Here is a 10,913-nt window from a genome sequence, read left to right on the forward strand (position 1 = left end):
GTGTATGTTGAGGCCGTATACAGGAGCTCACATGAAATGTGGAGCATCTTGTTGCCGTAACATGAGGATCTACCTGCGAGAAAAGTGTATTTAAATTATATAAAATTCAAACAAAGTCTAAAAATCATGAAACTTGTTTGGGCGTCATGTTATAGTATGTAGAGGCTATGATAAAAAATTGAGAAGGTTTTGAGGAAGTTGCGATGTCGGAGGCCTAAACACCAACACATGCTCCATGCGTGTGGGTTTGTGGAGATGTTTGGGTTTTGTGAAGATGTTTGGGTTTTAGGCATCCGACATCGCAACTTGCTCGAAATCTTCTCCACAGCCTTTACATGCGATAAGACGACGCCCAGATAAGTTTTATGATTTTCGGATTTTGTTCAGATTCTATATAATTTAAATGCACTTTTCCCGCAGGCATCACCTCGTCATGTTACGTCAATAAGATGCGCGACATTTCATGCGAGTTCCTAGACACGGCCTCAACATACACCAACTATCATGAGTATAATTTTTTGAACGACTAAATTCGATTATTTCATGCACCTGCAGTTCAAATTTAAAATATTTCATAAAATTCAACGAAACAAAAAAAACTAACAAAATATAACAAAAAAAGTCAAAATTTTCAAATAATCTTAACAAAGTTGATTATACATTATTTACAAATAGATAAATCTCTCACATAGTTACTATCACTTATGAAACTATATGAGGATATATAAAGTTTGTGAACAATGTTACTATCACGTTGTTGAATGAACAAAGGACCAAAATAAAAGTTGTAGAACTAGAAAAGTTATAGAACTTTGTAGTTGGCAAGTTTTTCATTTGAAAACATTTTATCATAGAAAACTATGTTTGAATTTTTTAGATTTGAAATTTAAAATTTTCCAACAAACTCAGATGGAGAAACAACCAGAATAAAAGTTGTAGAACTTCATAGTTGACAACTTTTCTACAACTTTGTTCTTGATGACTTTTTCATTTGAAATCATTTACTTTATATAGAGAAACAACCAGAATAAAAGTTGTAGAACTTCATAGTTGACAACTTTTCTACAACTTTGTTCTTGATGACTTTTTCATTTGAAATCATTTACTTTATCATAATATTATTTGATTTTTTTGTATTTTGAAATTTAAATTTTGAATTGCTCAAATAAAGAAATAATCAAAACAAAAGTCGTAGATCTCGATGATTTCTAAAACTTAATTTGTAGTTGAAGATTTTTTATTTGAGTTCATTTATAGTTTAAAAATTATGTCTTATTCAATTTAGAGTTCAAAATGTTTTTGGAAAAAAGAGTGCAATTCAACCCATTCAACTCTTTTTGGGCCGTCACTATGTGGCCCAGTGTATTCCAGCCATTGGATGAACCTCTGATGAATCAGAGCCATTGGATCGAAAGCACAAGTATAAAGAGGGAGCTGAAACCCTAGCCCTCTCCCCACTACCTCGCACAGCACCCTCCTCACAGCCCCGCACCGTGCCCCTCGCCGCAACCAGCACCACGCACCGCACCGTGCCCTCTCCCTAGCCCCTCACCACGTCGATCATCCCCACAACCCTACAGCGGTGTTAGGCCAGATGGACACGGAGCATGATTGGGGCAGCAGCGCGGGGTTCTTTCGGTGGCTTCCCCAAGTGCATGGGTTGCGGCACTCGGGGAAGAGGGTTTCTTTCTCGAGTGTCTGGGCTGCGGCACTTGGGGAAGAGGGTTTCTTCTCCGAGTGCCTCGGCTGCGGCGCTCGGGGAAGAGGGTTTCTTCCCCGAGTGTCTGGGCTGCTGCGCTCGGAGAAGAGGGTTTTTTCCCAGAGTGTTGCACTCGGAAAAGATTTTTTTTAAAAAAAGAAAATGGCATCGGCCGTCCACCAATGGCGTCAATTCTTCCGCGAGTGACAACACGGCTCTCGGGAAAGGTTGTGCACGATTTTTGGCTCTTGGGGAAGGCGCCCCCGTGAGACGATTACCCGGAGACACTTTCCTGAGTGTTGCACTCGGAGAAGGCTTCCCCAAATACAACTAGGCCTTCCCCGAGTGCAACTAGTACTCGGGGAAGCCACTGGCTGCTGTAGCGTGTAGATGTTGAATTCTTAGTCTTCTGCTTCTACCGTCTGAATGGGAAGGTGAAGATCTGACTCACGGATTCAATAAACGTCTGAGAATGAACGAGAGACCAAAGAACTGAGGACGGGAATAAAAAGAAGGATACAAGCGAATTGGAAGATTAAGGGGCTGTTTGGTTGCTAGCCACAGTTTGCCACACTTTACCTTAGGCAAGTTTGACCAAGTTGGCAAGTGTTTGGTTGAGAACTAAGTTTAGGCATAATTCTTTTGTGCTCCACATGTCATAGAGTTAAAAAGTGTGGCAAGATTCCTTTAGGCATGGCAAAGTGTGGCAACCAATTTGCTAGCCACACTTTTTTTGGCTTGCCACACTTGCTTAAAGTTAGTTGTGGTAAACTATGGCTAGCAACCAAACATCCCCTAACTTTGCAATTCCTCCAGGCTTTCAAGGGTAAAAAATTGCCACACGTCAATCTATCACATGTCTACAGTAACACATGTCCAGTTTTGAACAGTCTTTGCCTTCCGATATTTGTAGGGGAACCCAACAATTCATAACTCTTTTACAAAAACATGCCCTTGCCCCAACTGCCACATATTCGATGGCAAAAAGGACTTCACATTCACGTAGGGGCTGTAAGGAAATGGACCTCGACCCATTTAGTTTGGATTTCAGTGTTTGATGATCAACACAATCAAATTAGACTAATGAATTTGCAAGTGTTTGTTTTGTAATTCAATAAGGTGCAAACATGACTTGGACGAAGGCGACGTGATGATCCAATGATCAACACCTCAAGAAGGACATTAGAAGCACAATGAAAGACCTAAGTGATCAAGCAAAGTCTAAGCATGAAAGATAGAACTAAGCTGGACACAAGGATCGCGAAGAAACAAATGAAGAAGGGGCTTGCCAGGAGGACCGGACGCTGCCACTGAAGGCACTGGACACGTCCGATGAGCGACCCTAGCAACAAAAGCGTCAGTCCATGCACCGGACGCTGAAGAGACACCTTCACCGAGAGGGTGTTACTATTCATCAACGTGGTAAGCATCCAGCATGCATCGGATGCCAGCAGCAGGGGACTGGATGTGGCAGCATCAACGTTTGATCTTCCGGAGAGGTTCCAGAGTGGCGGAGCACCTACTGGATGCGTCCGGTGGTGAGCATCGGACTCGAGGTTACAATCTGATTAGTAGAGCGCGCCAACGGTCGGTTAATAGTCATTTCCGACATGTGACCATTGTGAGAGATTGGACGCGTCAACTGCAGACGCGTCCAGTGTCCGGTAGCTAGCAGAAAAGTTGGCCTCGGGTCCAACGGCTAGCTCTCACCTTTGGGTCTATAAATATCACCCAAATCGGCCAAACGAAGGGTAGAGAAGCTATGGGAAGATGCTAGAGTGTTGATACACACCATATATTTGAGTCACTATGTCAAAAAAGCACTTCACGGACAAGCGTTTAAGTGCATCATAAACAAATCAGCGCGCTTCAGCAATACGACATCTATAATAAGGTTTATTATAAACGCGCAAAACAAGCGTATGTAATTAATAATAAATATAACTATAGACGCGTATAACTACATGTGACCGTGATTAAAACAGACACACATATGTAGGCACGACACTACTACATACCCGTTTAGTGTACAAGCATCTGTGTGAACAACGATATTACCGACACCTATTCTCAACAATCGTGTGTAGTTAGATTTTTACTACAGACACTGATGGTACAAACGTCTGTGTGAAGAACGCTATTACAGACATGTGCGGTCTGTAAACGTCTATAGTGAGTATCGAACTACAGGCGCCGACAATACACACGTCTGTGCGAAGAATGATATTGTAGACGCATGTTGTCTACAAACGTCTGTAGTTGCGATACTACTACAAACATTACACACATCTATGTGAAGAACACTCTTACCGACGTGTACGGTTTGTAAATGTCTATAGTAAGTATCCAACTATAGACGTCAACAGTACACACGTCTGTGCAAAGAACGATATTACAGACACATGTTGTCTATAAATGCCTATAGTTACGATACTACTACAGATATTATACATGCATGCTGTCTGCAATTGTATGTAGTTAGGATACTACTACAGATGAGGATGATAAACACGTTTGTGTGAATGATCTTAGTAGCAACGCGCGTATAGGACAACGTGTCTCGTGTGTAGTAAGGAGCTTATTACAGACCCTGTTATCTAGTTAAGTTTGTATTAGTTTTCTTACCATAGACACGTCTAGGCTTATTACAGACCTGTGTGTAGCCCACAGATCTCAGATCTCATATCACAGATATATATGCACAGATCACACGCAAATAATATATATATAACTATTATTCTGTAGCTGGCTACAAAATAATTTATTTTGTAGCCACTTTGAGTTATGATAGTTACTATATTAATTTACAAGATTATAGTAACTGCTTACTAAGTGGTTTACTATAATATTACGGTAAATATCCCCATGTGTTATTGTAACCCAACTATCATAAATATGTATACATATTATCGTAAATTAGTATATAAAATTATCGTAAATGGAGGTGGCTATAGAATAACATATTTTGTAGCTAGCTACAGAGTATACTCTCCCTATATATAGAACTATTATATATATATATATATATATATATATATATATATATATATATATATATATATATATATATATATATATATATATATATATATATATATATATATATATATATATATATATATATATATATATATATATATATATATATATATATATATATATATATATATATATATATATATATATATATATATATATATATATTATTGCTCTTCACACTACCTCATGTATCACAAATGAGCTTCTCTCATCACATGGAACACGAAAATGTATCCTAAAGTTTCACATATGTCCATCACACACAACGTGAAAACATATAATGTATCTCAAACTCGCACAACTCAAAACTCATAATCATCACAACTCCCGACACAAATCGTCTAATTACTCTGAATCATCTAATTACAATGGTTTCTTTGGGCAATAAAACTCGCCTTGACAATGAACATGGCAATCTCCTCTCTAACGTCCACCATGTTGATATATAAGATGAAGCTCTGCAGAGATGACAATACAAGTAAAACTATGCTAGGCATTTCAATAGCTGAGAAATTAAAAACCTTTCCTACATGAAGCATATATGCAATAACAAGTACGTGCATGATGAGTCAAAGATGGCACAAAGCATTACTATATATGGATGTAACATGTTAGTGGTTTACCAAATTTATGAGCGCAATTAGTATAGAGAAAAATGAACTAGTAAAAACATAATTTATTCGCAGAATAAACTCCAACAAGCGCCATTGTTGTTCCATGACGCAAACATTACACACTTGTCTGCAAGCATTCTAGTTAGCTCCAATGGGCTACAAGTACTAGTAACATGAACAACTAGTATTCTAATGAGCTCCACCTAGCTATATATAGTAGGGATGGTAGCACAAGCACTCAATTGCATTACACCCAATTCCATGACCCAAGTATCCACAACAGTTTACCTTGGGAGACTCCAAATTGGCATGTTCCATAGTAAGCATCAAGTTGTGGGCCGTCTGGAACCCGCCTGTCTCGTCTAGATTTTCCTGCTGGGACTGCAAACATATATGTATATGAAACACATTGGTTAATAACTGAATTGAAACACTAGTTAACAACTGAAAGCGAAGCACTACTTACTGCAATAATTTTGGTGTCATGGTGGGTCAACCTCATTTCTTCGTGCCCCTTCTTAGGCTTGGGTTGGATATTGGCAAAAGCACTACACATACATGAGTTGTGTTCTCATTATTTTAGACTTTCAGTATCATATAATTAAGAAAAAAAATATATGGGTCCTAGGTTACAAAATACTCACTCATCTATCACAAATTTTAAAGAGCATAAATCAGCTGTCTACCTGCCTCTATTGTAGTCAAGGTACAACACCTTCTTGCTCTTGGGAACAGTGACAATAGCAAGCTAGTGCCCACCTAGGTTATGCGCAAAAATCACAAATTTCTTGCTGGCATATTTCCTTAGGAAAAACTTTAGATATGTCATGCTATAGTCTCTATCAAGGCCCATGGTCTTTATAGATAATGGTTCTAGATCAAGAAGGCCAACTGACCAAGACTTTGCCCTAGCTTCTTCAATCAAACATCTAGAAATAAAGAAGCATACCAGAAATTGTACTTACAGTGTCAAGCAGCGAAGGACGCCAATATCCAATGCATGAAATCTTAACAGGTCAAACAACTCGTCTAATCCCACCAGGAAAGGCTCAACTTCTGATTCACACTAAAAATGTTGCCGCTTGATCAATATAGTTAACCCCACCTTTCTACGCTCTTCAACTTGTTTCATGTAGTAGGCATGATGAGCAACATTATTAGGTCCTACATTCTCAATCTCTCTTATTGATAGCATTGGTTGTCCAAAGTTAAACGCCTGTTGTCCTATGTCCATATACAACGCCCAGGGAAGTCTTACTCGATTTGGTGGGTCCCTGACACTACCGCTTGATGCCCACCTGCTCCTCTAGTTTGTTGTCACTCTTGGATGCTACAGGGGCTGAGGGTGAGTAAGCTAGGATAGTTGCAGACTTGGTATCCAGGGCTGAGGCACACTTGATCCTTTGACCACCTATAGGGCCAGGGGTGTCCGAAGGCCACAAGAAATCCACTCCTTGCTCATGCAGCATGGCCAAGATATCGACTTTGACTTGCATGGTAACCTCTACTGTTATTTAGCCAATAACATCCTCTTTAATTGCTTCCACATCCACACTTGAAGGCTTCCTCTTTCTGTACGTACTCTGCTCGTCTGTTCTAGGAGCACACCTTTGCCCTTACCAAAGTGTTCCCTGAAGACTCAAGGGCTGCTTTCTCCATTTAGCCTAACCTACTTGCAAAGGCATTGATATGGTGTTGCTCTATTTGCATAAACTGGATAGTTAATGAACATCACCGTAGGGATTTAAAGAAATAGCATGCAAAACATTGATTCTTGCTAAATTTACTTGCAACACATGGATTTAGGCTATGTAATTCATTCAGGCTAAACATTAATTCAGTTCTGATGGTGTACTTGTTGTTAGATAACTTAATACCAGGAAACTAGAATAAATTGCTAGAAAATGGAAGACACCCTACTAAACTGCTTGAATTCATGCCAAGGAAGAAGAAACCTACACCTTACTACTGCACATGCTCAAGTATTCGACTAGAAAAAATATACAACTACTACACTGATAAATTGAAAGACAGAAAGCGGCTGCTGAAAATGTACATCAGATTAGCAGTTCTAGACTCCCTCAAACAAAAATAACTAGATCTACTCTAGACAAACAAAACTACATATACGGTATTCCTGGCCCTCAGCATAAACAGGATGATAACCACCATATGTACAACTAATTAGAAAAGAGGGAAAATAAGTCTAGCACTTCCGGCATCGAGCTTGGCATAGTGGCAGTGGCAGTGGGGCTAGAAATGGTCCCTACAGCAGGAACCCTAGGCTTGCAACAACAAGCTTGGCCCGGTGGCGTACTCCTGGCTCATAGGAGAGCTTGGTGCAGTGGCGTATTCCTTGGTCCTCAGCGTGATAGTGGTCAGCATTAGAGACTTTGGCTGTCGAATCACAGTAGCCTCTTGCAGAAGGCATCGAAGATAGGGGTGGTTGATGGTTTCTTGTGGATACAACATCGGCTTCCGACCCAAAAATGGTGACAGTGATGGTGGGATACAACGACCTTGGCGGTGAATGGCGAGGAATGGTGGATGGCGAAGGACAATAGGTAGCAGTGGATGGCGAAGGCTAGGGGACAGATGTGGTGGCAGGTAGAACCCTAGAATCTCCTATGCGGCGGTCAATGAATGCAAAAAATAGGGCCAAAAATGGGTGAGTGGAGTGGATGAGGCACATCGTGAGCAAGTTGTGATGGATGGATCTGCTAAGCCAAGCGGGTAGTGAGGTGGGCGAGCAAATTTTAAAGGTGCCAACTACCAAAAAGAAACCCTAAATGATGTACCCCATGGGGATCGAACTTGTGACCTCAAAGTGTTACTAGTGAGCTATCAAAGTGAGTTTAGTCTGGCTACAATCTCAAACCTAAAAAAGGATTAAATGGTGCTATATCATGGATGGTTCAATGCTTATCTGCCTCACTAGCTCACTCTATCTGGCACTCTACCTTACTTCTTCTCGCTGCCTTCCTCCTCCGCTGCTGCCAAGATCAATCTCGACCGCCGCAGTGTGCTCTAGCTTGAGATGTGATGTCTCATTTTGTAGAGTCGTCTAGATGTGGACGAGCGAGGAGTAGGCTTCAAGGTGCCCACAGCAGTGTTAGATCTGAGTATGCCGCTGCATTAGATCTAGTTGGTGAGCTCAGTGGGTTCCCACTAATTCCTTGCCTGGCTTGCGGTCTGGATTGAGTGGTGGAGGGGCGGATCCAGAAGGAGAGTGTCAACCATGGCCGAGTCTACTACAAGTGTGCTAGGGTTGGGTTGAGTTCTTACACGTGTCACCCCTCCTAGTTTGCACAGTTAGGCTTCTAATTTGTGGATGATTTTTAGTTCATTAAGGAGTGTGGTTGCTATCGATTCAAAAAGGAGTACGTCCAGACGTTGAAGGATCGTGGTGTCATAATTGTTCACCATTCGAATTGGAAATAGCTGTTGCATGAAGAAGAAGGTTTACTGGACCGTCCAAATGGTGACACCAAGAAGAAAAACTTGGAGTAGAAGGTGGAAAATTTGACATGGAAGATGAACATGTTTCTTCTATGTGTTGCATGTGTGGTCCTTGGTTGTGTTCTGATGTATGTTGTAATAATGAAGTAATCCCCAATGCATTGATTGATTGAATGAAACTGGATTTTCAATGCAACTAGATTTTCAACCCAATGCATTCGTTATGTATAGTGTTGAATACAACTAAAATAATGAGTGAACAAACTGACAATCCAACTGAAATGATAGCTGGAATTTTATGTCTGCATTTGGTGTTTTATTCATGATGTCAATCACAAACTAATTGATTCGTAGATGTAGTTTGACTTGCTTAAAATCAAAGAAATTTATTTCCAAGGTGGGACTATATCCCCATTACAAATGATGTATCACTGAGGATTTGGAAAGATGCTTGGCTTTATTTATTCCTAAACTAATTTAATTTAATCCCATATCATAAATACAGTACCAAAAGCCCGCGGCCATGCGGGAACTTCAAGAATATGAAGAGAAACCATCGGCTACAACCCTTCAGAATGTGAAGAGCAACCACTGACCATAACCCTAGCTACCTCACGTGCTCATAAATTTCGACCTCCTGTTGCTCCATTTCTACCTACGTTCATTCAAGAGCAACTACAACTCACCATGATCTCTCTCCCTATTTGATAGATTCGGGCCACACACTACTGCTCTCATCAACACGCGTGCTCTGCCTATCGTCCACTGCCATGCCGACACCAGGGAACCTTCCATTGCACTTGGCTGCTGAGATTGCAAGCCATGTCGCCAAGGGCATAGTGTATCTAATGGATGACCTCGCTAGCCTACAGAGGACATGTATGTGGACGCGTAAGGCATGCAACGATGCGTATGTGGGATGGAGCATCCCCCTAGATAGGGTGCTGATGCGTGCTGGCTGGGAGCCCTTCTACACACGTGAACCTCATCACCAGTCTCGCTAGCATCGGCCACACGGAGCAAAGCAGGGATGAATGCTATCTACGTGGAAGGCGCATGTGGCACCATCATGCCACTGTTTGATATGCTAGAGCATGCCTTAGACAAAGGACATGAACTGACTATGTATGCTCTTGCTCTTGTGCTCCACAGGTTGAACGACGGTGTCGATAAGGATGCCAAAGCCCAGGAGTGGTAGAGGATAGTGGAAGAAGATGACGACGATGAAGGCCCAACGGCGAGGAACAAAACGACATAGAGGAACAAGAACTATGCACAACTCCATTTATAGGCTATGGATGTGTTGTCTGATGACATAGTGTTGCCACGTACAAGGCATGTTCTCCCTTCTTTGTCCCTTTTGCAGGCTCACCACGATGGGCATTAGTACCGGGGCAAAGGCTATGACAAGAGGGGCCTTTTGTTTGCATGGAAGGAGCCATGGAATGTATATTATAGTGAGAAGTGTAGGATCTACATGGAGTGTTGTAGCTTCTTCCTTGCTACCATGTGGGACTAGGTGTGTGTTGATTTGAATGCATGCATCATGTTCGATCCAGGGTGTAGATGAAAAACTGAGGTGTCCAACTCAAGAGAGAGAAGAAAGAGGAGGAAGAGCATTTCAACAAGAACTTTGACAAGTTTGGTGAGCGCCTACATTTTGTGGTTCAGAATGTGCAAAACCTCTAGAGCAGAGTGTGTGGCGCCATGCCTCCACTGTAGGCAAACAACAACTAATGGTGATGTAATGTTGTGCATACTTTTGGTGATGAAACTATACAAATGAAAACTTTGTGATGACTTACTTTTGTTGATGATGTAATTGGGCAGTAGTAGTAAAACTCTGTGATGCAAACTCGCTGATGTAGTACTTAATGCCCTCCAAGTACTTTTTCTAGAAATGCATCAATCTATGCATTATATACATATATATTGTTGCTAGTTTGTCAATGGCTGCAAAGATATTGTTATCACCAATTGCTTATACGTACAATTTGTTAACCACATACATTAATTCTTGTATAGTTTTACCAACGTCTACTGCAATTTACATGTCATGACCACTGTAGGTACTACAGACACGCGTTTACTACAGACACACG

Source organism: Sorghum bicolor, chromosome 10 (assembly GCF_000003195.3).
Source record: "Sorghum bicolor cultivar BTx623 chromosome 10, Sorghum_bicolor_NCBIv3, whole genome shotgun sequence".
Classification (NCBI taxonomy): Eukaryota; Viridiplantae; Streptophyta; class Magnoliopsida; order Poales; family Poaceae; genus Sorghum; species Sorghum bicolor.